This window comes from Schistocerca piceifrons, chromosome X (genome assembly GCF_021461385.2).
Source record: "Schistocerca piceifrons isolate TAMUIC-IGC-003096 chromosome X, iqSchPice1.1, whole genome shotgun sequence".
NCBI lineage: Eukaryota > Metazoa > Arthropoda > Insecta > Orthoptera > Acrididae > Schistocerca > Schistocerca piceifrons.
This window is the reverse complement of record NC_060149.1, coordinates 805,256,912-805,283,395: the sequence shown is the minus strand read 5'-3', so window position 1 is coordinate 805,283,395 and position 26,484 is coordinate 805,256,912.

Sequence of the window (26,484 nt, the reverse complement as noted above, 5' to 3'; positions counted from 1 at the left end):
ACTAACTCACTTATTATAATACGTTCATTTGAGGGATACAACAGAGCAAACATACGATGCGAAAACAATGGTCTTCAATCTGTTATGTTGGTAGTAAAACCACGGAAGCAGTCGAATAACTCTACTGTCTAAAATCAACATTATACAGATATATGTCAAAGTCGTTTTGTTTATGTAGGCCCTCATAGTAGCTCACGAACATTAAAGAATATAATAATAGCGTAAAGTAGATATGCTTAATGAAAGCAGTAAGATATTTGCTTAAATGTCATATTTCGTTAGTATTTGTATGGGTAATGGGTGAATTTTAACTTGTAAATTCTTTCAATGCCATCCATGCGCATTATAAACGAGGTTATAAAGAATTGTGGCTGTTTCTGTGTGATTAGTGTCCTATATGCAGTTGAAAACGTTTCAGGAAAATAATCTGTCGTTATTCTCTGCCCTGTCTGTTTTTAACCAACAGATTTATTAATTTCGTAAATGTCATTCAAACCATTTTTACAAATAATAATGATGATGATATGTTTGTTTGTCACGGAGTAGCTATGGAGGAAATACATGCTGCAGTGTTTCACATATGTAAAACGTCCTTCGTGTGGTGCAAAGTAATTTTGATGCCCTTTGGAAGTATAGTGAACATTGGTGGTTGTTTCACATATATTGTCTGAGTTCTGAAACTGAAGTGTCAAGTATACTGTGGTTCCACTTTCTCCAAGCAATTTATTCTTTTAGGGTAGGTTTTTCCAGTTTTAGTTTTGGGTGCTTTTTTTCGCATAGAAGCATGTTTGTTCATAGGCTGTTCATGTGAATACTGAGTTCTCGTATTTAAAGAATTCATTGCTAACTTGTTTTCTCTTATGTTTGCTGTGGAAGTAGCTGGCACAGCTGATACCAATTGTGGACGTTTTTTGTAACATGCCTTCTAACTATCTGGCAAAATTTAACACCTAAGAAGATATTAATTTAACATTCACTCCAAAAAGTCTGAACATTATGTCTGTTTGCATAATCTATTGTAAATCTATTGTAATTTCACAATTGTGCCTTGGAATCAATTTTTAATGTGCTGGAAAAACTTTTAAACTGTACATATATACTTCGCCACAATATGAATAAAGAGGCACTTTTGCTTTTTAATTGTTTGTTTTTATATGTTAACGAGTACCTGCATCATTGTATGTTCTACAACTTAAATTAATTTCACTGGCAAAGTGCTGATAATAGGGTGTGAGGGAGAGATAGGTTGTATACTATAATTTTTTTAAAACATCTGTGGACAGTTCCATCCTTACAGACATAACATTGGTACAATTGAAAGTGAAGGAATAACATGAAAATAAAATCCATATGCTACTTAGTTTTGTATGGAGATACCTCAATATGAACAACATACAACCAAGATCTTATCAAGCACTCCACACACATCTTCTCCTAAAAAAAATAAAAGTTAGTGTTAATATAGAATGAGGGAATTTAATAATACTACTGGCTCTGTGTTGGGCTTGTGGAACTCGGTATATGAAATGTTGCAGATGTAACATGTTTAGTATAACTTATTGTGAAAGACTGGATTATATACTTGAAATGTTAAAATAATTGTGCAGTTTAAGGTTTATGACCAAATGAAGAGCATTAAAATAACAGATTTAATATGAAAGATTTAATTTCGGTACTGAATAATTTAATCTTTCCCTATATTCTGTGATAGGTTCTTGCCAACTTGTATCATCCTCTTTTGGCCATACAAATTATTTCCCCTTTCTGTCAAGCGATTTAACTAAATTTTTTTCGCGTTGTTCCTTGGCATGTTGTCCAACAAATTAGTGCTAATGTCCTCATTCAGAATCTGGTTTAATAATAACCCACTGTACATTAAAAAATGACAATTTTTCACTAATGTAACACACAATGAAAGAATTTAGGAATGTTTCTTCTTGATTACTCTGGTTGCTGTTAGGTATGAACTGGAAGTCTGTACCATTTCCAAACAACAATCTCATTTACTGTTCATTTCCTGATGGTACAAAGACTGTGCACTTGAGTGCTTGGGAGAGACCTGGTGTTATTCCGGTGCAGCTGTACCTGGTCAGCTCAGGTTTTCACCTTCACCACTGGAACTTACGTTATTACAACTTTTATTTAGGGAGTTTGTACACTGCACAGAAGACGTGCAGTCAGTAGTGAGAGTTTGTCTAGCTTTCAAACGAAGCCAAACCTAATGATCTGTTTCCATCGCAGAATATTTCCATCACTTTAAGATAATAAGTTTTTTTTCATGAAGTACTCTTTTCTGATTAATAGCATGAACACCTAGCTTATCATCTTGCAGACAATCAGATACAATGGCATATGAAATTGGACTGACAACTGTGTAAATAGTGATTTGTTCATTACTTCAGCGTGTACTCCTTGCCTCATTCTGATGACCAATATGATCTCACTTAAATCAGTCTGGAGAGCACAATAATGTTTCCTTCAAACACTCTGAATGCTGCATCCACAGTGATGGATGTTTCACCACCATGCTGGCAAGCACACAGCATGAGCCTCTGTTGTGGGGACCTGCAGCCATAGTGTTAAATATAAAATTATGGCAGTAAATGAGTTAAATGAACTACTTTATTGTATCATTTCTAAAATATAAAAAGGTGTTTCCAAATATTGTATGAAATTTTTTGGTGGTCTCTAAATGATTTACTAAAACAAGAAATAGCAAAGTAACATTTTATACCAAATGCAGTGTACCAAAAGTCATGGTTTTTATCCATTTTCAGTAAATCATCATCTGCCCATTTTCTATAAAAATATAAATTATACCTCTTTATAGTGTTAAGTATTGTATAATTTCAGAAATTGTACATTATGACTTTTGAACTGATGCACAGGAAGACAAGCTTTTTTATTTGACTGTTTGTGGAATTACAAACCACCCGAATGGATTGCTGTATCATCTATGCATTTAAGAAAATAAACTGATTAAAAAGACAATTATTTATTTTCAAATGGTTGAAATGGCTCTGATCATTATTGGACTTAACATCTTAGGTCATCAGTCCCACAGAACTTAGAACTACTTAAACCTTACTAACCTAAGGACATCACACACATCCATGCCTGAGGCAGGATTTGAACCTGTGACCGTAGAGGTCCGCGGTTCCAGACTGAAGGGCCTAGAACTGCTCACCCACACTGGCCAGCTATTTATTTTACTGATGAAAACGGAAGTGAAAGATATCATACACTCCTGCATGTTATTCAATTAAAGGAAACCACAGAAGAACAAATTGAAATTAACAGAGGTGCACCACACCCATGGCCATCTTTATTCTTAGCCAATACAAATCTGTAGTAGGGAGGGACACAGTGAAGGGTAACTGGAGTAAGTGAATTCATGTATAAAACCCCATGCAAATTTATTTTTCAGTAATAGGATTTCCATTGCTGCACATGTGTTAGAATAATAATTATAGTCATTTATCTTGAAATGTGTTAATTTGTTTCCAAACTTGTAAATTTCCACAGAGTTGCCATATACTTCTACAGATTGTTCGTTTTTCATCACTAACCATGATCATTGAGCGCAGCAAGTGTGAAAGAAATCAGATATTTTAGTTGAAAATGTTTACCTTTTGTGTTGTTTTCATCGAGCGAACCATTAATGAATGTGTTCATTACATTTGTCAGGCAATTGACCAAATACACAGTTCCAACCCATCTGATATAAAATGATCTTCTGGAAGTGAAGTATGTTGTCAATATTTGCTCTCATAGAAGCTGCCACTTTTGGAACAGCTGCAGTCAAGGTATTAATGAATTGTTGATACCAGTAAATGCACAATTAGGTACATACAAAAGAAATTTATTCTTTCTCTGATATGTAGCCTACATAGTAACTCTGGATTAACATAATCTTTTACAGATCCATAACTTTAAATGGTGATTACTGAGTTATGCAGTTAGCTTGGTTTTAAATTTATGTTGGTTCAAAACTCTAACTTTCACATGTCTTGTAAGTATATTGTAACACAACAAAAGCACTTCCCTAGAATTTGAATACGGGTGGGAAGCCTACGTGTATTGCATATTGTAACTTGTAATGATTATATATTTCATGATTTATCTAAAATTTATTGTAACTAACAGAGACAAATATCACTAGTATTGCCACTTCTCTTCAAAGGCCTTCTGCATAGTGCTCCAAGTGTCAAAAAATTGCTTGTTCATGTCAAAGTAAAGGGTTTGGTTATTTTAGTAAATAATAAAGTTTTTTGAGCTAGTAAAATATTTTGAGAATATGAAATTTTTTGTTATTCTAGATTACATCCAGTCACACCTAGACCATATAAACAGGCTCTTGGGTAGCACTTTCATTTCTCTGTAGCTAATGAGACCACTTGCGATACTTCAGGTGCATAAGTGCAAACTTGTTACAAAGATCATCTGAAAAAGTCAGCTAGTAAGAAATGGTTATGAAGTTACTTGTCATCCAAAATAACAATACTAATCCAAATGAAGGGGTCTTCAACTACTGGTGTCTTTTATGCAGAACAAAATCACAAAGCTATTACATTATTGTGAAGTTTCAGCAGCACCACTTCAGATCTCCCACAAAATTACTAGCTTGGAACTATGTGAAATGAGCAAGGAAATAAAAAAAGCACAAATTCTAATACGACATACTTTTATTGCCTCAGTAAAATTTTTGTAACAACTTAATACATCAGAATCAAACAAATGTGGAAACAAAGTGTAAGTGACATACAAGTGGACATCTGATAGGTCAAATAGTCAGTTGGCTTTGGTAGTGTGATATGCACAACAGTAATGCAGAAGTTCAACAGTCAGAAATAATTTTGGTGTGTTAACTCTATTATAAATGATTAAAAGATTTTCAGTGCTTACTACAGTGAAACAACTCTGAACATTTCCAAAGGGACAGAAGCATGTGTTGCAGCTTCACCCAAAATAATAATCTTTCTTGAATGTTTTGAAATAACTCAGAACTCCAATTAAATTATGATTACTGTTTATTGAGGGAGCCAAATATCATTACTGGCTCACTTCCCATTTTCCAAAAATACTCTGAGACTTAAGCAATGAAGACAATACTCATGAGTCTAATTATGTAAAAGGACAAATAACTCCCAAAGGTCATTTAATAAAAAAAGTAACAGACACAAATAAAAAATAAAATAGTGTATACGTTAAACTATATCCTACAGTGTGCCAAAATGTAGTAAATGAGGATATGTCCTTATATGGACATTACACAATCAAACAAAAATACTGGGCACCAATAACATAGCAAATCTAGAATGAGATTGCCAAATTACACTGATCAAAATGTGAGAACTGAGAGATGACATAATATTTTTCATTTACACAGAAACATACATTCATACAAGCTCACAGTGAGAACAAACATGATACATCTATTTTCAAAAGAATAAATATGCTAATACATCATCCACAGATTCTATGTGAAGTGGTTTTCATGGAAATGAAGTAAATAAATAAGAGCTAAACATATCATCATTTAAGAAGTAATAATAAACTTTAAAGACAATATGTAAATCCACAATATACTGGAGTACAAAACATTCTTAACCTTTTGTAGACACGCACCATCAAACAGAAAATCAGAGTCCGCTCTTACTTATGCAGAATATATTACTCATTCGAACATGTACAGAGGTAAAATTTTCCAAACAGTTTGTGTTATTTGGTAGACTTGGTACATCAGTTAGTTCTACAAATAAATTTGTGAATGGAGTTGAGGAAGTTAGCCACCAGTAACCCATTTAACCTTCCCTTAAATTGAATGTATTACTAGTTACATGTTTTGAAAAGACAAATTATTTAAGTGGTGTGTTCTTGAACAATGAACACCTCCAACACCAAAGTAACTACATTTGCTTCTTTACTGTAGATTACTCTTATTTCTAGTTATGAACCATGAACTAAGCTGTTGATTTAAGCCGGCCGGAGAGGCCAAGCGGTTCTAGGCGCTACAGTCTGGAACCGCATGGCCGCTACGCTCGTTCGTTGGAATCCAGCCTCAGGCATGGATGTGTGTGACGTCCTTAAGTTAGTTAGGTTTAAGTAGTTCTAAGTGTAGGGGACTGATGACCTCAGAAGTTAAGTCCCATAGTGCTCAGAGCCATTTGAACCATTTTGTTGATTTAAAGAGATACTGTACATTGTGGCTGTTTTTACCACTTGCAGCTGTATGTTGTAATAGTGTTTAATAATGAGTTCTTTTAAGTGTGAAGTTTGCGGCAACGAGTACAGTTACCGCAAGACTCTGAAGAGGCATATGTCCACAGTCCATCCACAGAAGCTGAGCGAAATGATGCCTCCTGTTACAGATAAGGAACCTTCGTGTACATACCAATGCTACATATGCGACAAGGATTTTACTTGTAAAGGTAGTTTAAAACGCCACCAACAAAATATTCATGGCCAACCGCAACAGCAAGGGTTTAAGTGTACAATGTGTGCATTTGAAACCGATTCAAAAAAGTGCTGGATCGATCATTTTCAGTCTGCACACGGATTATGTGTGAAACCAGAAGCCCTGGAATTCTCCAGTGAAGAAGAATTTTTAAAATGGAAAGAAGAAATGGAATGTGCTACGCATTCCAAATTCATTAAAAGCTGTGGCACTAAATTTTACGATAAGGGCCCCACATGTTATTACGTTTGCCATCGCTCAGGTCAGTTTACCTCCAAAGGTGATGGGAGAAGACATCTGAAATTGACAGGAAGCAACAAAATTAATGGCAAGTGCCCTGCAGAGATTAAAGTGCAATACAAAGAAGGAAAATGCCACGTTACTTTTGTGTCCACTCACGTTGGTCACGATCTGGACCTAAGTCATCTCAACCTGACGGAAAAAGAACGGATGAAGATAGCTGAAGACATTGCTGCAGGAATCCCATTTCCTACTGTCCTCCAAAAAATTCAAGAAACAGTGCAGAGTTCGAATTTGGAGAGAGTGCATCTTACAACGATGCAGGATTTGCATAATATTGCAGCTGCGTATAACCTGTCTTCAAAGTCTGTCAGACATTCAAATGATGCGATCAGCGCTGAAGCTTGGGTGCAAGAAGTGCAGCAAAGTGACAATCCATGTGTATTGTTCTATAAGCCTCAAGAAACAATTAATGATCTGTACCCTGAACTGAAAAGTGAAGACTTTGCATTAATTATAATGAACAACGCACAAGGCGAAATATTAACAAAATATGGAGGTGACTGTATTTGTGTCGATGGAACTCATGGCCTAAATGGCTATGATTTTGAAGTTACAACATTACTTGTACTGGATGATATGAGGCAAGGATTTCCATGTGCTTTCCTCATATCTAACAGGAATGACTCAGATGTTTTGAGTATATTTTTCAATTGTGTTAAGTCTCAGGTTGGACAGATTTCCCCAAAAGTATTCATGACGGACCTGGCAGAATCGTATAGTATCGCTTGGAACAAACAATGGGACATCCTGAAATGAGACTTTTCTGTACCTGGCACGTCGATAGAGCCTGGAGGGCCAATATTAAGAGCAAAATTAGATGTTTGGACAAGAGAAACGAGGTGTACAAACTTGTTAAATCGTTAACGCAGGTAAGAGATGTTGCTGTGTTTCAAGAATCGTTGGTAAAAGCATTGCAGAAACTTAACAGCGATTCAGAGACTTCAGAATTGGGTCACTATTTCAAGACGTATTATGAAAAAAATGTGAAGTGTTGGGCATATTGTCATAGGATGCGATCCGGACTCAACACAAACAGGCACCTGGAGAGCATGCATAAGACATTGAAATATATACATGCTAATGCAAAGCAGGTAAAACGTTTGGACAAAGGTATATCCGCTTTGATGTCGCTTGTAACAGCAAAGCTGTTTGACAAGCTCATTGTCAACGTGAAAGGGAAGCTAACAAGTAAAATGAAAAACATTCGCCGTAAACACAAATGCAGCATTCTGATGAATAAGGACTCAATTAGGAAGGTAGGCAGAGGTTGGGAAGTACCAGCCACAAAGTCACATGAAGTTTACCTTGTACAAGAAAATAATATCTTCTGTAACTGTAAATTAGTGTGCACTGACTGTAAAGTGTGCATTCATAGGTATTCCTGCACGTGTATTGATTATAGCATTAAGTTAAATATGTGCAAGCATATACATAATGTTTGCCAACTAGACAGTACAGAACAAAATCCTTTTGAAATTTCTGAATTACAAGATGCAGTAGCTACAGATGTTGGAGATATGTCTTGCATTAATGAGAAAGAAGTGATTTTGAAGCAAGTAAGTGGAAATGCTAATTCCTGCACCCCAGAAGCATTGGCAGAAGAGAAGAGAAAAATTATTTCTAGGTTTTCAGAAATTGTTTCTGGTATGTCAGCTACTGAAGTTCAGCTGGCTAACAAAATGGTGACTTCGTTGAAGGTTAATGTAGGTGCTGTTCGCACCAGTAGTGGTATCTCTTTCATTAGCCCACAAAGAAGTCTCAAGAGGAAACTTTTGCCCCAGAGGAGGCTGTTTTCAACAAAGAAGACAAGTTCCTCAAAACGCATGTCCATGGCAGTTCCTAATGCAGAAGAAACCAACAACATCCTGAGAACACTTCTGGATGAAGATTTATAGCACATTAGCTAGCATGTTGGTCTCGTATTGTGGAACATGTTGGTTCTCTTCTGTGTCCTGCCATCCAGATTTGGGTTTTTTATTATTTCCCTAAATCACTGAAGGCAAATGCTGGGATGGTTCCTTTGAAAGGCCAAGGCAGATTTTCTTCTCTGTCCTTGAAAGTGCCACAGCCTGTGCTCTGTTTCTGATGACTTCACTGTTGATAGGTTGTCAAACATCAATCTTCCTTACATCTTCACCATCCTCTGGTATGGCAGTTCTGCTGATGTGTGGGATATTATGCACTGCCAGGAACTGATGCTGCTTTTGCCACCAGCCTAGAATGGTAGCATTGCTAGGTCACTCCGCTCCCAAGCCGAGCTGGGCAGTGATGGCTGTGATTCAGGCTCAGTGTAATACCTGTTGATGACTATGCATTTGTCACCCATCCCTAAATTAAAACAGAGTAAGTTACAATCATCAACTTGTAATATATATTTATTTTTTATCCAGCTAGATGAGTAACACACATACAACTGTTAAACAGGTTAAATATTTTCTTATTCTAGCTGGGAATATATCTACATCTGATTGTTCACAATCAATTTTCCTGATAATGTAACTCATTTACCTAAAAATAAATTTCATAAATAAATATTATTTCATGATCAGTATAAACACATGGAGGTGGAATTAGGAATGAGTGGATAAGTCATTCTGATATACAACTCAGCTGAAAGCCTTTTTGATTCCACTTTGTAGTATATATTTTACTTTTTTTTTTTAAATCCCCTATTTCAAAAGTTATCTGTAACCAAATATCTCATATTCCAGAATGTTTTATTTTTAACTGGTTGTTATTTCCATAATACTGGCACATAGTTTGTACCCCTAATTTATCAGGGAACAAAAATGCCTTTTGTATTTGGAAACAAGTAATAATTTCAAACTTGTCATTAATCCAAGTAACATCCTGACACAGATGCTAACAGAGCAGATACTAAGTCTCACTGTCTGTCTGCTGGATGCAGATATTGATTGATTGTTTGAATGGGGAGAGGGATCAAATGGTGATGCCATCAGTCCCAAGTTCCAAAATGTCAGAGGCTGCGGGAGCAAAAAACCAACAGCACAGTCTAGTCGATGGCAAAAGAAAACAGTCAAAGATGCAGAAGGACCCCTGGGGTTGCAGGAAGAATAAAGAACAGGAGTAGGGGGAGATCATAATGTGCCTCACTCATGCTATGTGCAACAGGGTGCTGGAATCACTGCAAACCCACGCTGGTCCCCACATCATACCACGACTGTGACAATCGGGACAACACCAGGGGAAGATGACACAAGAAGAGTGGGTGGGGAGGAAACAGCACAAAATTCCAAACAAAATGGAGAGAAATGGGGGAGGGAAACCTGGCCAGAATGAAGGCAATGATGAAGGCCTCCAGTTATGGAAGAAAATTCAGGTACTTAAATATAGGGGACAAACCACTTTTAGGATGATAACCGAAGACAGATGTAACTACGCAAGGTCGTCTGGTAACGTCTGTAACAATGAAGAGTGGAAGAGCATGTTTAATGCGAAAGGCCAAAAGATGGGGGAATCTGGTAAAATATGGATTACAGTGAGGGGTGGGGGCAGATCATTATGGAGTAAGAGGCTTGAGTCAACCTGGTATGACCAATACAAAGATAGCAGAGGATGGTAGATCCGCTGTAGGCCATGCGGTACGAGTCCCCTTATTGCAAGAAGTTTATTGGGAAGGTGGTGGACTCAAAGAGTCAGTCCAAGACTGAGCAAAAAGGAATCTGATGTGAAGCAATACGGTTTCACATCACACTGATAAACCATAACCTTGACACCTGAATAAAGTGGTCATTATCAATGTGGTTGTCCTTACAGCCTTTCTGAACAAAATGAACGCCTTGCCATTCCAGACTGCCCTGAAGTTCACCAGTTTGGAAGATGAGGTCACTATGAGAAATGACACCCTGAAACATATTCAAAGGCTATTGAGGAGTAATGGACATCAAAATGCACTACTCAGCCACACCAATGGCCACCTGGAATAGGAGCTGTTGCTGAGAGTTCCAATGCTCCAGAACGACAAGCCACTACTCCTAGGCATACGCAGGGAGGTAGCAGCTCAAGTATCAGAACTGTGATCCCTGTGTTGTCAGAGGACACAAGCAAAAGAGTACATAACACCCCAAGCACATGAAATGGGTACCATGCTAGCTGTAGAGCATGAAAAGGACAATGGCTTCAGGTAAAAAATGGAAGAGCTGGTAAGGCCACATGCCAAAGACTTCATGTATGGTGATGTTCCCCTTGTGGCTCACACCATTGAGACCAAATTTAGAGGAGTTCAAACTCCAAAGAGGGACCAAACACTCCAAATAGGAAAGTGAAAAGCAAGAAGAATAAAACTGTAAGAGATAGAAAAAAACCAGGATTGCCAGGCCAGTGTAAGCAAGGAAACAGAGATATAAGGAAAGGGAAGAGGGAAAGAAGGGAGGACAGGGATGGATGAGCACGGGAGAGTTAATGCAGCCTGGAAAAGTAGAAAGGATTCAATTACTAGGAGCCTTATGTGCTCCATGCACAAACTCACAAAATAGTTATGACCTCACAAAATAGTTATGACCCCTCTCACTGGGGAATGGGGACGGGGGATGGAGGGATGGATGCAGATATGGAAACATGATCCTGTGATGTTAAAGATAAATAAATAAACTTTTAAATACCTGAGTGTTGGTGGATTTTCTCCAAATATCCACTGGCCAAACTGCAAACCTGGGGTACAGAGGTCCGACTGGCCTTCCTGACAAGTCTATTTCTCATGCACCACCATCCATTGGAGCAGACAAACTATCCAACACTGTTGACACCATTATAGTGGCATGCTGTATTGCCATGCTAGGTGTCAGTCATGACAAAGCATCATAGTGTACACAGCTACTCACTGCTTACTCTAGAGTCCTGCAAATAAATATTAAATTTACTAAGCATATACGAATTCTGAGATAACTCACAACTCATCTCAAAAATGTGCATAACATAGAATCAGTCTCTTACCTAGAGTGAAACGAAATGACCGTATAGCATTTCTGTCCGAGAGATCCTATGCAGAACCATTCGGCTGCCTACTGCAAGTCTTCACCAGATGATGCCACTTTGGTGATTTGCATTTGAAAAAAGGTAAAATGGTGATAATGGCAACACATAACCCAGCCCCCGAGAGGCTAGACTCTCCGACTTGGACAGGAATTGCACCTGAGACCCTGCGTACCTATCAGTCTCTCTAACCACACAGCTACTGGGACAGACATAGCTAGCTAAGGTGGCATGTTGGATGTGTTGCCGCCATTTTCAGTGACACTTGCTGTGTCACACAGACAAACCGACAGGCCCTGAAAGTAAATATTAAACCAGAGTGCAGACATAGTGCATTGGAACAGAACAGTAACATTGAGCATATGTGAATTTAGGGATGAGTCACAGGGCATTTCTGTATAGTGCATAACACTGAATTAATCTCATACCTGGTGTGCTGTGTGGAAGCTCTTGTTTTCATGGTTTATCGAAAGCACCGTTCTAAACTCATTCACTGACAGGTCCTGTAAGTAAACATTAAATCACAATGCAGGCATTGAGTATTGGAACAGGAAAGAAATATTGGACATACATAAATATAAGGATGACCCATGAGGCATTTCAGTATTGTGCCTAACACAGAATTAATCTCATACCTGGTGTGGTGTGAGGAAGCTCTTGCTGCCATGGCATACCAAAACCTTGCTGACCACACTCAGTGTCAGGCTCTGCAAGTAAACAATTAAACAGTAAATCACAACGCAGGCATTGTATATTGGAATAGGGAAGTAACATTGGGCATATATGAAGATAGAGCTGTCTCACAAGGCATTTCAGTATTGTGCCTAACACAGAATTAATCTCATACCTGGTGTGGTGTGAGGAAGCTCTTGCTGCCATGGCATACCAAAACCTTGCTGATCACACTCAGTGTCAGGCTCTGTAAGTAAACAATTAAACAGTAAATCACAATGCAGGCATTGTATATTGGAATAGGGAAGTAACATTGGGCATATATGAAGATAGAGATGACTCACAAGGCATTTCAGTATTGTGCCTAACACAGAATTAATCTCATACCTGGTGTGGTGTGTGGAAGGTCTTGCTGCCATGGCATACCAAAACCTTGCTGATCACACTCAGTGTCAGGCTCTGTAAGTAAACAATTAAACAGTAAATCACAATGCAGGCATTGTATATTGGAATAGGGAAGTAACATTGGGCATATATGAAGATAGAGATGTCTCACAAGGCATTCCAGTATTGTACCTAACACAGAATTAATCTCATACCTGGTGTGGTGTGAGTAAGCTCTTGCTGTCATGGCATACCAAAACCTTGCTGATCACACTCAGTGTCAGGCTCCGTAAGTAAACAATTAAACAATAAATCACAATGCAGGCATTGTATATTGGAACAGGGAAGTAACATTGGGCATACATGAATATAGAGATGTCTCACAAGGCATTTCAGTATTATGTGTAACACAGAATTAATCTAATACCTGGTGCTCTATTTTGGACCTGTTGCTGCATTGGTTGACTCAAAGTTTGTTGCACATACGAACTGACAGGTACAGGATTATAAATCATGTTCCATACATAGAACAGAAAAATTGCACTGGAGATGTGTGAAATAGAAGATATATCACATGCAGTGTGGTCCATTTCATGGAATTACCATCACATACCAGGTGATGCTTGTTGCATGTCTCACTGCTGTGTGTGCCACTGTGTTTTCACTCAGTAATTCTAATGGTATACTTAATCTGCCATACAGAGAAAGCACGTTATTCTCCAAGCATTTACTCAATGCGGCATATTAAATTTACTTGTGAGTCATCTGTGTAGAGGATGGTATCAGACTGAACAAAGCATGACATATCATTGTGTACTCTAAGTTGAAACTTATTTGCAGGTTTCAGCAATACTGATAGAATGACTGAGTGGAAATACAGCAGCACACCACAGCAAATAAAAAATAATTTAACTGTGCTAACCCAGGAATTGTTCACTTCACCACAAAAAAAGGCTGTGGAATGTTTATGTGAAATACACTACTTGATAAAAAAAAATGTGTCAAAAAGATATGTGTACCAGTAATTAAAATGATATCGTGGAGTTAACAATGCAGGATACTAAGTAACAAAACAAAATCACGAACACCATAAGTAATATCATTGATTAAATTTTAAAAAAATATATCTTGTGCATATTTTATTTCAATCATCACCTAATGTATTATTTTTTGGGGTTCTCAGAAAACTAATTTCCTCAATGCTTTTAGACTACAAAAAATACTATCCGAGCCATAGTGGGAGCTGAAACATAACACACAGGTTTTTCAGTGAGAGTGATTCAGTCACAGACTAGAACTACATGAAAAAACTCCACATCACATGAACATGAAATTTATAAATAAAATCTGAAAGGGGAAGTATGACAAAATAGTAATAATAATACTGAAGCACACATGGTAAGATATCTGAAGGATATTGATACTATATCATACTGTAGAAAATGTACCGAATGATAATAATGTCAAGTAGCAGCCCTATCTGTCTAAAGAAGTAACACCATATGCACTACCACAATAGATTATTGCCTTCGGTGTTAACCATGTATTGTCTACCTGAAGGAGTAACTACATATGTATTATAACCTAGATTATGGTTATCAGTTTGTATAAAGAGGTGGAATTGATAGGGAACTTATGTCACTATCTTCATTTGTATGAGGCATGTTATGTAATGATAAAATTTTGAAGTGATTTTCATGTCAGAATGTTCATACTACATCCCAAAGTAGAACTAATCACAACAGATTTGGGCACATGAACATTTAAAATATTTTAATATTAAATGCAAATAGTTGCAAATTAATGGTACAGACCTCCATCCAGAAGTGTTCTCAGGATGTTGTTGGTTTCTTCTGCATTAGGAACTGCCATGGATATGCGTTTTGAGGAACTTGTCTTCTTTGTTGAAAACAGCCTCCTCTGGGGCAAAAGTTTCCTCTTGAGACTTCTTTGTGGGCTAATGAAAGAGATACCACTACTGGTGCGAACAGCACCTACATTAACCTTCAACGAAGTCACCATTTTGTTAGCCAGCTGAACTTCAGTAGCTGACATACCAGAAACAATTTCTGAAAACCTAGAAATAATTTTTCTCTTCTCTTCTGCCAATGCTTCTGGGGTGCAGGAATTAGCATTTCCACTTACTTGCTTCAAAATCACTTCTTTCTCATTAATGCAAGACATATCTCCAACATCTGTAGCTACTGCATCTTGTAATTCAGAAATTTCAAAAGGATTTTGTTCTGTACTGTCTAGTTGGCAAACATTATGTATATGCTTGCACATATTTAACTTAATGCTATAATCAATACACGTGCAGGAATACCTATGAATGCACACTTTACAGTCAGTGCACACTAATTTACAGTTACAGAAGATATTATTTTCTTGTACAAGGTAAACTTCATGTGACTTTGTGGCTGGTACTTCCCAACCTCTGCCTACCTTCCTAATTGAGTCCTTATTCATCAGAATGCTGCATTTGTGTTTACGGCGAATGTTTTTCATTTTACTTGTTAGCTTCCCTTTCACGTTGACAATGAGCTTGTCAAACAGCTTTGCTGTTACAAGCGACATCAAAGCGGATATACCTTTGTCCAAACGTTTTACCTGCTTTGCATTAGCATGTATATATTTCAATGTCTTATGCATGCTCTCCAGGTGCCTGTTTGTGTTGAGTCCGGATCGCATCCTATGACAATATGCCCAACACTTCACATTTTTTTCATAATACGTCTTGAAATAGTGACCCAATTCTGAAGTCTCTGAATCGCTGTTAAGTTTCTGCAATGCTTTTACCAACGATTCTTGAAACACAGCAACATCTCTTACCTGCGTTAACGATTTAACAAGTTTGTACACCTCGTTTCTCTTGTCCAAACATCTAATTTTGCTCTTAATATTGGCCCTCCAGGCTCTATCGACGTGCCAGGTACAGAAAAGTCTCATTTCAGGATGTCCCATTGTTTGTTCCAAGCGATACTATACGATTCTGCCAGGTCCGTCATGAATACTTTTGGGGAAATCTGTCCAACCTGAGACTTAACACAATTGAAAAATATACTCAAAACATCTGAGTCATTCCTGTTAGATATGAGGAAAGCACATGGAAATCCTTGCCTCATATCATCCAGTACAAGTAATGTTGTAACTTCAAAATCATAGCCATTTAGGCCATGAGTTCCATCGACACAAATACAGTCACCTCCATATTTTGTTAATATTTCGCCTTGTGCGTTGTTCATTATAATTAATGCAAAGTCTTCACTTTTCAGTTCAGGGTACAGATCATTAATTGTTTCTTGAGGCTTATAGAACAATACACATGGATTGTCACTTTGCTGCACTTCTTGCACCCAAGCTTCAGCGCTGATCGCATCATTTGAATGTCTGACAGACTTTGAAGACAGGTTATACGCAGCTGCAATATTATGCAAATCCTGCATCGTTGTAAGATGCACTCTCTCCAAATTCGAACTCTGCACTGTTTCTTGAATTTTTTGGAGGACAGTAGGAAATGGGATTCCTGCAGCAATGTCTTCAGCTATCTTCATCCGTTCTTTTTCCGTCAGGTTGAGATGACTTAGGTCCAGATCGTGACCAACGTGAGTGGACACAAAAGTAACGTGGCATTTTCCTTTTTTGTATTGCACTTTAATCTCTGCAGGGCACTTGCCATTAATTTTGTTGCTTCCTGTCAATTTCAGATGTCTTCTCCCATCACCTTTGGAGGTAAACTGACCTGAGCGATGGCAAACGTAATAACATGTGGGGCCCTTATCGTAAAATTTAGTGCCACAGCTTTTAATGAATTTGGAATGTGTAGCACATTCCATTTCTTCTTTCCATTTTAAAAATTCTTCTTCACTGGAGAATTCCAGGGCTTCTGGTTTCACACATAATCCGTGTGCAGACTGAAAATGATCGATCCAGCACTTTTTTGAATCGGTTTCAAATGCACACATTGTACACTTAAACCCTTGCTGTTGCGGTTGGCCATGAATATTTTGTTGGTGGCGTTTTAAACTACCTTTACAAGTAAAATCCTTGTCGCATATGTAGCATTGGTATGTACACGAAGGTTCCTTATCTGTAACAGGAGGCATCATTTCGCTCAGCTTCTGTGGATGGACTGTGGACATATGCCTCTTCAGAGTCTTGCGGTAACTGTACTCGTTGCCGCAAACTTCACACTTAAAAGAACTCATTATTAAACACTATTACTACACACGAAACGCTTTTCACACGAATAGTTCACACACAGACGGTACACGATAAAACACACCCAAAACACTTTTAACACTAGAAAACACTTTTAACACTTTTCACACGCAATACACGATGAAACACTTTTAACAAGCAAAACACTTCACACGCGAAATATGTTAAATAAATCGGCTAAAAGAACAATGCTCTACCGCAACGTGCAGCCGAACGCGGAAACCACATGGGTCAAATCAAACGATGCCCAGTCCACGAACAAAGACTGGGAAAACCGGCGGTGAACCGGTGGCCGGTGGGGGTGAGTGCCGGGGGTTAACCAGTGGCCGGTGGGGGTGAGTGGGCGGGACTTGTTCCGGGTGAAATCCTAGCGCTAACGTTTCCTCTCTGGGCACCCTCCCTCCCTTCTCTCCCTTTTTCTCTCCCTCCTCCTTTTCTCCTCCCTCCTCCCCCGGGCCTTCCCTCCCCTGTCCCTCTCCTCCTGCCTCCGTCTCCTCCGCCATTGGCATCCTTTTTCTCCCCTCTCCCCCACCTCACCCCTGTTCCCCTCTTGGCAGGTCCCCGGACTCGCACACGCTAAGTGGACATTCGCGCGCCGGATATCACCGCCATCAGTGTTTCGTGTGTGCCGTCGTGTTTAGTGTTCAGTGTTCACCGTCACACTCCCTCGTTCACCAGTGCCATCGTCATCTTCAGTGTTTGTCCGTCGTCTCATCAGTTAGCAGTGTGGATTATCAACGAGTGTGAACGGCTCCGTGTTTGTCTCTATGTGTCTCCTGTTTTATTGCCCACCGTTCTGTAACTTATGTGTCTTCTCCTGTTTTTGCTGCTTGTCTATTCTCTGGCTGAAGAGCAGCGTAGTGTGCTGCTGACAGCCTGCCTGTTGTACAGGCTTTAAAATAACAATAAAGTAAAAAAAAAAAAAAAGTTAGTATCGCATAGTTTCCTGCCGTTATGTAGACAGGGGTGACACCACCAGCAGTCGACCAATGAGTAACATATTTTAAATTTACGTGATTTTAGCTGTTGTATAATGAAGTCTTTCTGACGGATATCTATAATTTCACAGTGTAAACGCCCAGAAGATGACCCCCACGTCGGGTTGAAACCGGTTGGCGGTATAATAATAACAAATGCGATTAAGACTTTTTTTGAATAATTGCAATATCGGTGCCGCCGTATCGGTCGCTTTTCACAATACTGCAGAGGTTGTAATGTGTGCTAGAGGCACATAAGAAGAACAGACGATACGAATGATTATCCTGGCTGCATCGGAGCTCATCCGTGAACAGAACCCTAGCCAGTACTCTGTGAGACCCTCACGGGAAGATGCAACATTCGTAAAGGGATGCGGTGCCTGATTGCAAGTGAGATGCGTCTGGTGATTCGCCGGGCCTCGCTGAGGGGAGACTTGTGACACAGAGGCTCTTGCAAAATTGGTATCTGGGGGAGGCGCTGTGAAATTCGGGCATTTGTGAGACAATAGCAATAACGGCACTTGGTCTACAACGCACTTCCGTTGAAAGTTTCTCACTCTTCCATCCTGTAATCTTGTCCAGAGCCTTGAAACAACGTTCAACTCGCGACCCACTTCGCCCTCACTGGCTGGAACTTGTATTGTATTGAACAGGGGACCTAGAAACGACGGCGAGGCGTCGTCTCCGCCGTAGCCCTCAGTGGTTCACAACCCCACAACAGGCTACAGAAGTCCATTCACCCCACCGCCGCCCCACACCGAACCCCGAGTTATTGTGCGATTCGGTCCCCAGTGGACCCCCCCCCCCCCCCCCCCACTTAAGGGAACGTCTCACATCAGACGAGTGTAACCCCAATGTTTGCGTGGTAGAGTAATTACGGTGTACGCGTACGTGGAGATAGTGTTTGCGTAGCAATCGGCGACGTAGTAGTGTAACTGAGACGGAATAAGAGCAATCAGCCCGCATTCGCCGAGACAGATGAAAAACAGCATTAAAAACCATCCACAGACTGGCCGGCACACCGAACCTCGACACTAATCAGCCGGGGAGATTCGTGTCGGGGACTGGCACGCCTTCTCTCCCGGAAAGCAGTGCGTTAGACCGAACAGCTAACCGGGCGGGACTGCTGGAACTTAATGCGTCAGTGACTCAGCCAAGCGTAATTTAATCTACAGCGCCGTCCTGCTTCTCTGCGTCTAATTATTGTGCGCCCTTCGTCATAACTCTCACATTTAGCGACACTACACTAGAGCCTTCTCTGTTCACGCGGAGTGTTACGCACACACTAAGTGGTTTCCTCCTTCATTTCCAATTGTGAAGAAATTGGTGGCGAAATTCAACTGCACAGTGCACATTTTGAAGTTAATCGACGTGACAGACGTTCCAAATCCACGATCACATATGATGTTACCGAGAAAGTGCAAAACGTGATACTAAACGATGGTTCAAAAATGGTTCAAATGGCTCTGAGCACTATGGGACTTAACTTCTGAGGTCATCAGTCCCCTAGACTTAGAACTTCTTAAACCTAACTAACCTAAGGACATCACACACATACATGACCTAGGGAGGATTCGAACCTGCGACCGTAGCAGCAGCGCGGTTCCAGACTGAAGCGCCTAGAACCGCTCGTCCACAACGACCGGCACTAAACGATGGCTGACTGTACAAGGGTTGGAGAAAAATATGAAAACGCCTAAAACACAACACATTATCATGCCTAATACAATGCACGAAACCAGTTGGCATTTAAAACAGCTTCCAGTCGTATCGGGATGGATAAACACACGTCGTGTATCATTTTCGAGAGCACCATATAACATTCTTCCTTCAAAATAGTGACAAGATCAGATAACGCTGATGGATGTGGATAGCGATCACGCACTCTCCTCTTGAAAGCAGACCGCAAATGCTCAACAACATTGAGATTTGGTAAATAAGGTGCCCAGAGGACATGCGACAGTTCATCCTCTCGCTCACCAAACCGTCAGGGTCGATGCGAGCTATGTGAACAGGGAAACTGTTGTCTTGGAACGCAGCATCACCATTGGGGAACAGCGTACCATGGGATGGACCTGATCAGCCAAAAAGTAACATAATCCTTAGCAGAGTAACCGTGGATCCCATGGAATACCACGATATGGCTACCTAAATCATCACCAAACCCAGGCCATGTTTCACGCGTAGGACGTAAACTTGGCCACAAGTGGGAACCAGTGTTAAACAAGACTTATCCGACCAAAGGACCTCCTTCCATTGCTCCATAGTTCAGGTTTTATGATTTCGGCGCCACTACTACGGGCATTTGCATCACTGATGTTCTAATTCTACATCTACATCATCTACATTTATGCTTTTCAAGTCGTCCTGTAGTGTGTGCTGTAGAGAACTTCCTTCTTCACTATCAGCTTCTCTCCTTTCGTGCTCCAATCTCATGTGATGCCTGACTGTCCATATGCATTCGAATGAGCTCTAATTTTTTTTTGAATTCCTCATTATCTCGCGAGATGCATATGGGAACAAGTAATACGTTGTCTCTCTCTCTTCTTGGAACAAATGCTCTAGGAATTTACAGTAAAACTCTCCGCGACGGGCAACGCTCTCTCGTGGTGTCTGCTACTGTAGTGTGATAAGTATTCTCCTAAAAATAGCACAGTTATTGAACAAACTTATGAGGGAACGCACAGTTCTTCCTTAGATATTGTCGATCTACTGTATTAATACTAAGCGGTAAGCGTCACAGACCGACGGACAGTATCCAAGATTCGAATGAAACAGAGTTTCGTAAGGCTGTTCTTTCGTGAATCAGTTACATTTCGTTACGGTTCTTCCAATGAATCTCGGTCTGGCGTCTGCTTTTCCTATCATTAGTGTAATTTGATCGATCCAAGCCAGGTCCCTTCGGACGAATGCCCCTAGATATTTTACGGTTGTTAGTGCTTCTATCGATTTATCACCAGCAGTTTAATCAAATAGTACGAGCATTTCCGCCTGTTTATGCGGAATACGATATACTGATTTACGTTGAGGGGCAACTGCCAATCTCTACTAGACGCATCAATTTTCTGCAGATCTTCCTGCATTTCGATACAATTTTCTGGCGTTGCGGGTTTCCTGTACAGGGTGTATCATAATTAATGGCGCAAATGCATAGACTTGAAAGTAGTACTCGATACTAGAAGCAAAATCGTCTCAGTAAACATGGGTTTTAAATACCTGAAGAGCTATGTGCAATTCTTCATCTTCCAAACTATAAAACAAATCTCTTCAACTGCAAGCTCTTCGCTTCCCATATTTTGGGGTGAGGCAGTATGGACCAAAATAAGAGAATATTGTCTATTAAACGTAGGATCTAAAATGCATTCTTTAAGAGCTGTGTTAAAGCCGGCCGCGGTGGTCTAGCGGTTCTAGGCGCGCAGTCCGGAACCGCGCGACTGCTACGGTCGCAGGTTCGAATCCTGCCTCGGGCATGGATGTGTGTGATGTCCTTAGGTTAGTTAGGTTTAAGTAGTTCTAAGTTCTAGGGGACTGATGACCACAGATGTTAAGTCCCATAGTGCTCAGAGCCATTTTTGAGCTGTGTTAAGTTGAAGAGATGTATTTAAGAGTGGCGATGATCAACAAGTGCTCATAGCTCTTAAGCTTTGCTCTTTAGAGCCCATGTTTACTCAACTTTTAGCTTTTAGTGTCGTGTACTTTCAACTGTATACCTTTATGCCACTAATTGTGATACATCCGGTATACAAATAATTAACGGTAATGGACATAAAACATACATTGGAGTATTCCCTAAATTAGTTTTACATCCGACGAGAACTATATGTTGTGATCTGTCTGCTGGCAAATTCTGGATCCAGTCTTAAAGTTGGTCCGAGATTACGAAAGTTCGTATTTCGTTCAGTAAGCGTCAGTGCGGTAATGTATCGATCGTTTTGTGGAAGCGAATAAATACGACATCAAACTAGGTTCCTTTATCTGCGAAATTTCGGATATCGTGACCAAGAGAGCGAACTTGGTTCTGCAAGCTTTTTGGTTGCACAATTTATGTTGTTTCCTATGGAAGAGATTACCATTCTATCGAGCGAGGTGGCGTAGTGGTTAGACACTGGACTCGCATTCGGGAGGACGACGGTTCAATCCCGCGTCCGGCCATCCTGATTTAGGTTTTCCGTGATTTCTCTAAATCGCTCCAGGCAAATGCCGGGATGGTTCCTTTCAAAGGGCACGGCCGACTTCCTTCCCCGTCCTTCCCTAATCCGATGAGACCGATGACCTCGCTGTCTGGTCTCCTTCCCCAAAAACAACAACAACCATTCTCTAAAGATGTGATTACACTCGAGCATGAAACTTATTCCGTAATTCTACAACAGGCTGACACAGCGATATAGATCTATAATTATGCGCATCTTTGACGATCGTTCTTGAACATGGGAATGACATATGTCTATCTCCAATCATTTGATACCCTTCGTTGCTCCAGAGACCTATGACCAACTGTCATCGGACGAGGAGCAAGTTCTTTCTCGTAATTTGTGTGCCGTGTGATCCCGGGATGATGTTACAAACTTTCAGGGATGACTGAGAAGGGTAATTTTATCAATTTGAAGTAGCGGATCCTGGTCAGGAAACGACCGATTCGAAAGTTGTAAGCGAAAATTGTTCTGATGTCTTAGACAGTGGGCCTTTGCTCATACAAGCTCTTTGCTTTCCACATTTTCTGAGGATGTTGTTGTTGTTGTTGTGGTCTTCAGTCCTGAGACTGGTTTGATGCAGCTCTCCATGCTACTCTACCCTGTGCAAGCTTCTTCATCTCCCAGTACTTACTGCAACCTACATCCTTCTGAATCTGCTTAGTGTATTCATCTCTAGGTCTCCCTCTACGATTTTGACCCTCCACGCTGCCCTCCAATGCTAAATTTGTGATCCCCTGATGCCTCAGAACATGTCCTATCAAAGGGTCCCTTCTTCTTGTCAAGGTGTGCCACAAACTCCTCTTCTCCCCAATTCTATTCAATACCTCCTCATTAGTTATGTGGTCTACCCATCTAATCTTCAGCATTCTTCTCTAGCACCACATTTCGAAAGCTTCTATTCTCTTCTTGTCCAAACTATTTATCGTCCATGTTTTACTTCCATAAATGGCTACACTCCATACAAATACTTTCAGAAACGACTTCCTGGCACTTAAATCTATACTCGATGTTAACAAATTTCTCTTCTTCAGAAACACATTCCTTGCCATTGCCAGTCTACATTTTATATCCTCTCTACTTCGACCATCATCAGTTATTTTGCTCCCCAAATAGCCAAACTCCTTTACTTCTTTAAGTGCCGGCCGGAGTGGCCCTGTGGTTCTAGGCGCTACAGTCTGGAACCGAGCGACCGCTACGGTCGCAGGTTCGAATCCTGCCTCGGACATGGATGTGTGTGATGTCCTTAGGTTAGTTAGGTTTCATTAGTTCTAAGTTCTAGGCGGCTGATGACCTCAGAAGTTAAGTCGCATAGTGCTCAGAGCCATTTGAACCATTTGAACTACTTGAAGTGTCTCATTTCCTAATCTAATTCCCTCAGCATCACCCGATGTAATTCGACTACATTCCATTATCCTCGTTTTGCTTTTGTTGATGTTCATCTAATCTGAGGATGTAGTATGGACGAAAACAAGAAAAATTGTCCAGTAAACATTGGCACTAAAATGGATACCTTAACAGATATGTTCAGTAGAAGAGATGTAGTTCACAGTAGCAAAGATAAACAAGTGCTCATAGTTCTTAAGATATGAACTTTAGATCCCATGTTTAATGCAGATTTTTTTTTGTTTTGGTCCATACTACCTCCTCCCAAAGTATGGAAAGCAAAGAGTGGGCAATAGAAGAGGTATCAGAAAGATTTTCGCTCGTGACTTCTGACTCGGTCGTTTCCAGACTAGGGTCCCTTACTTCAAATTGATGCATTTACCCTTGTCTGTCATTCTTGAAAGTCTGTAACTTCATCACAGAATCGCCCTGTAGAATCGTACAGGTACATCTTCAGGTCCAGTCGGCTTTCCTGCCTTGAGCAATTTTAACTGATTTTCTGTTCGGCCTATGTCAATATGCACATTATCGACGTTATGCGATGTAAGTAGTCTCTGCATTACGATCTTCAGCAGTGGAACAATTCCCAATCAGTATGTCAGCCTGCTGTGAGCAACGGAACAGATGCTTATTACCTGTTTACTGACTTCGTATAAGATCAAAAGTAATAGGAATTTTCGTCAGCTCACTCGGTGCAATTTTGCTGTCGATTTCATTGAAAACTGGCCAGATTGCTGCCTTGAGTTTCATTTTGATTTCGTTGAGGTTTTGTTAGTCAACAAAGTTTCGACTTCACTTAAATCTGTGACGCCCTCTTTGATTTCGCAGCTACTTTCTGTCTCTTTCGACTGGCCTATATCATGAAAATCGGACGACCTTGAATCCAATCAGTTTTGTCCCTCGATCTCATTGGACTTTTTGCTTCCTATCGCCTATCCCTACAACTACGAATAAACCCCATGTTACAATTATAAAATTTAGTTCTTTTATTTTTACTTAAGTTTTACTCCGTTTCTGGAAACGGACGCGACGTCGGTGTCGACTGGGCTTTAAACTATGTAAAAAATTAAGTTACTCCGTTGCGTTCTTTCCTCTGCTGCACCACCGCAGAAAGAACACCTCTATGTATATATCCCCGACGAGTTGAAGAACTTAACTTTTGTTATGTAACTTTTGAAATTTCTTGCATTACCTGTCGCGCATGCAAGGACAGTTCCCTCTTGGTGGGTGAGCCTTCTTCTAAAACATCGATCCAGCACTGGACGTTCTCATTTCATCGCCTCTCTGTACCATTGCAGCTTTCCCCTGCACAGGCAAGTCGTGAATGCAATTCTCTATGTGCTCGTCGCGGGATGCAAATTTACTTGGTGTGGAATGAGAGCTTACATTGCAGTGCAGATGAAGGTCTTAACGGTTCATTCCACCTGCGTTCCTCGCTCGACTGTGCCAGTTTTGCTTACTGAAACTTCATGTTAGCCTGTTCTGGAGTTGAGTTGCCTTACTGGAGCACATAAACTGATCTTCGTTTAGATCTGCCTCTGTGTATCACAATTGGATACTTCACGTTGTTTCAGTTATTTGCATGTTCCATGGGTCATATTGTAATTTCTCCTAACGATACAGAATTTGTCACTTGGTATATAGACACGATAATATCCTCAATGAAAATATAGCTACATGCTGGCCGTCTATATGATTAACTTTTGCATTAATCACAATATATTATTGGATTTCGTAACAGGATCTAACACGTATTCACAATGGAGTAGTTGTCAAAGATCCTTATGGCTCCATTCTTTGTTCTCTTCTACGCAAGTGAAAAGTTAATTAACGAATAGTAGAGGCCATTTTTGCTTCTATTGTTTTTAAAAGTCTGGGGGGGGGGTTGTATTAATAACAAACGTCTTAAAAGGGCAAATGATTTGCGAGTCTTTTGTCGGTTCACAGAATTCTTTGAACAGTTGCCTGCACGAGGATCACTGAGAGAACAGTTTATAGCTTTACATTATATTTTTGGGTAATGAAGACTTAATGCCTAAGTTTGAAATTGCCGGAAAATATTATTCCATGTGATATAAATGAATGAAAGTGATAAAAGTAAGCTACTTATCTGACGTTTTCATCACCAGAATTAGCTACTACAGGCAGAGCAAATGTTGCTGGAATTAAATTCTCGAGAAGATCTATAACATGTTTTGTATTTCAAGATTTTATCAGCATGTAAACTAATTTTCCGACATTCAGTTTTACTTCTTCTTTTCGCCACGCTTAATTGATATTGATGGCGATACAGGGACTGGACAAAAGTATGGAACACAAAAACTCAACACATTACCATGCCTAATACCGCATAGGAAACCCGTTGGCATTGCAAACACCTACCAGGACAGCTCATACCATTCTTCCAGGAAAATAGTGCCAAGTTCAAGTTATGATGATGGACATGAATAGTGCTCACGCACTCCTCTCTCTAAGTAGACCCAAAAATCTCAATAATATTGGCCAGGGAGATGTGATAATTCATCTGGTTGATCACAGAACCAGTGCTGGAAGATGCGAGCAGTGTGAACACGGGCCCTGATGTCTTAGAACATAGTACCACCCCTGTGGAACAAAGGTCGTACCAATGGGATGACCCTCATCAGCCAAAGCGGTCACATACTCCTTGGCAGTAATACGACCTTGCAGAGTAACCACGGGGCCTATGGAACACCATGATATGGTCACATAAATCATCACCGAATCCCTGTCATGTTTCACTCTTGAGACTTAAACTCCATCAGAAGTTTGAAAGAGTCTGAAACAAGATTCATCCTACCAAAGGACTTTCTTCCATTTCTCCATAGTTCAGGTTTTATGGATTCGGCACTATTTTTTCGTATTACGGGAATTTGCATCAGTG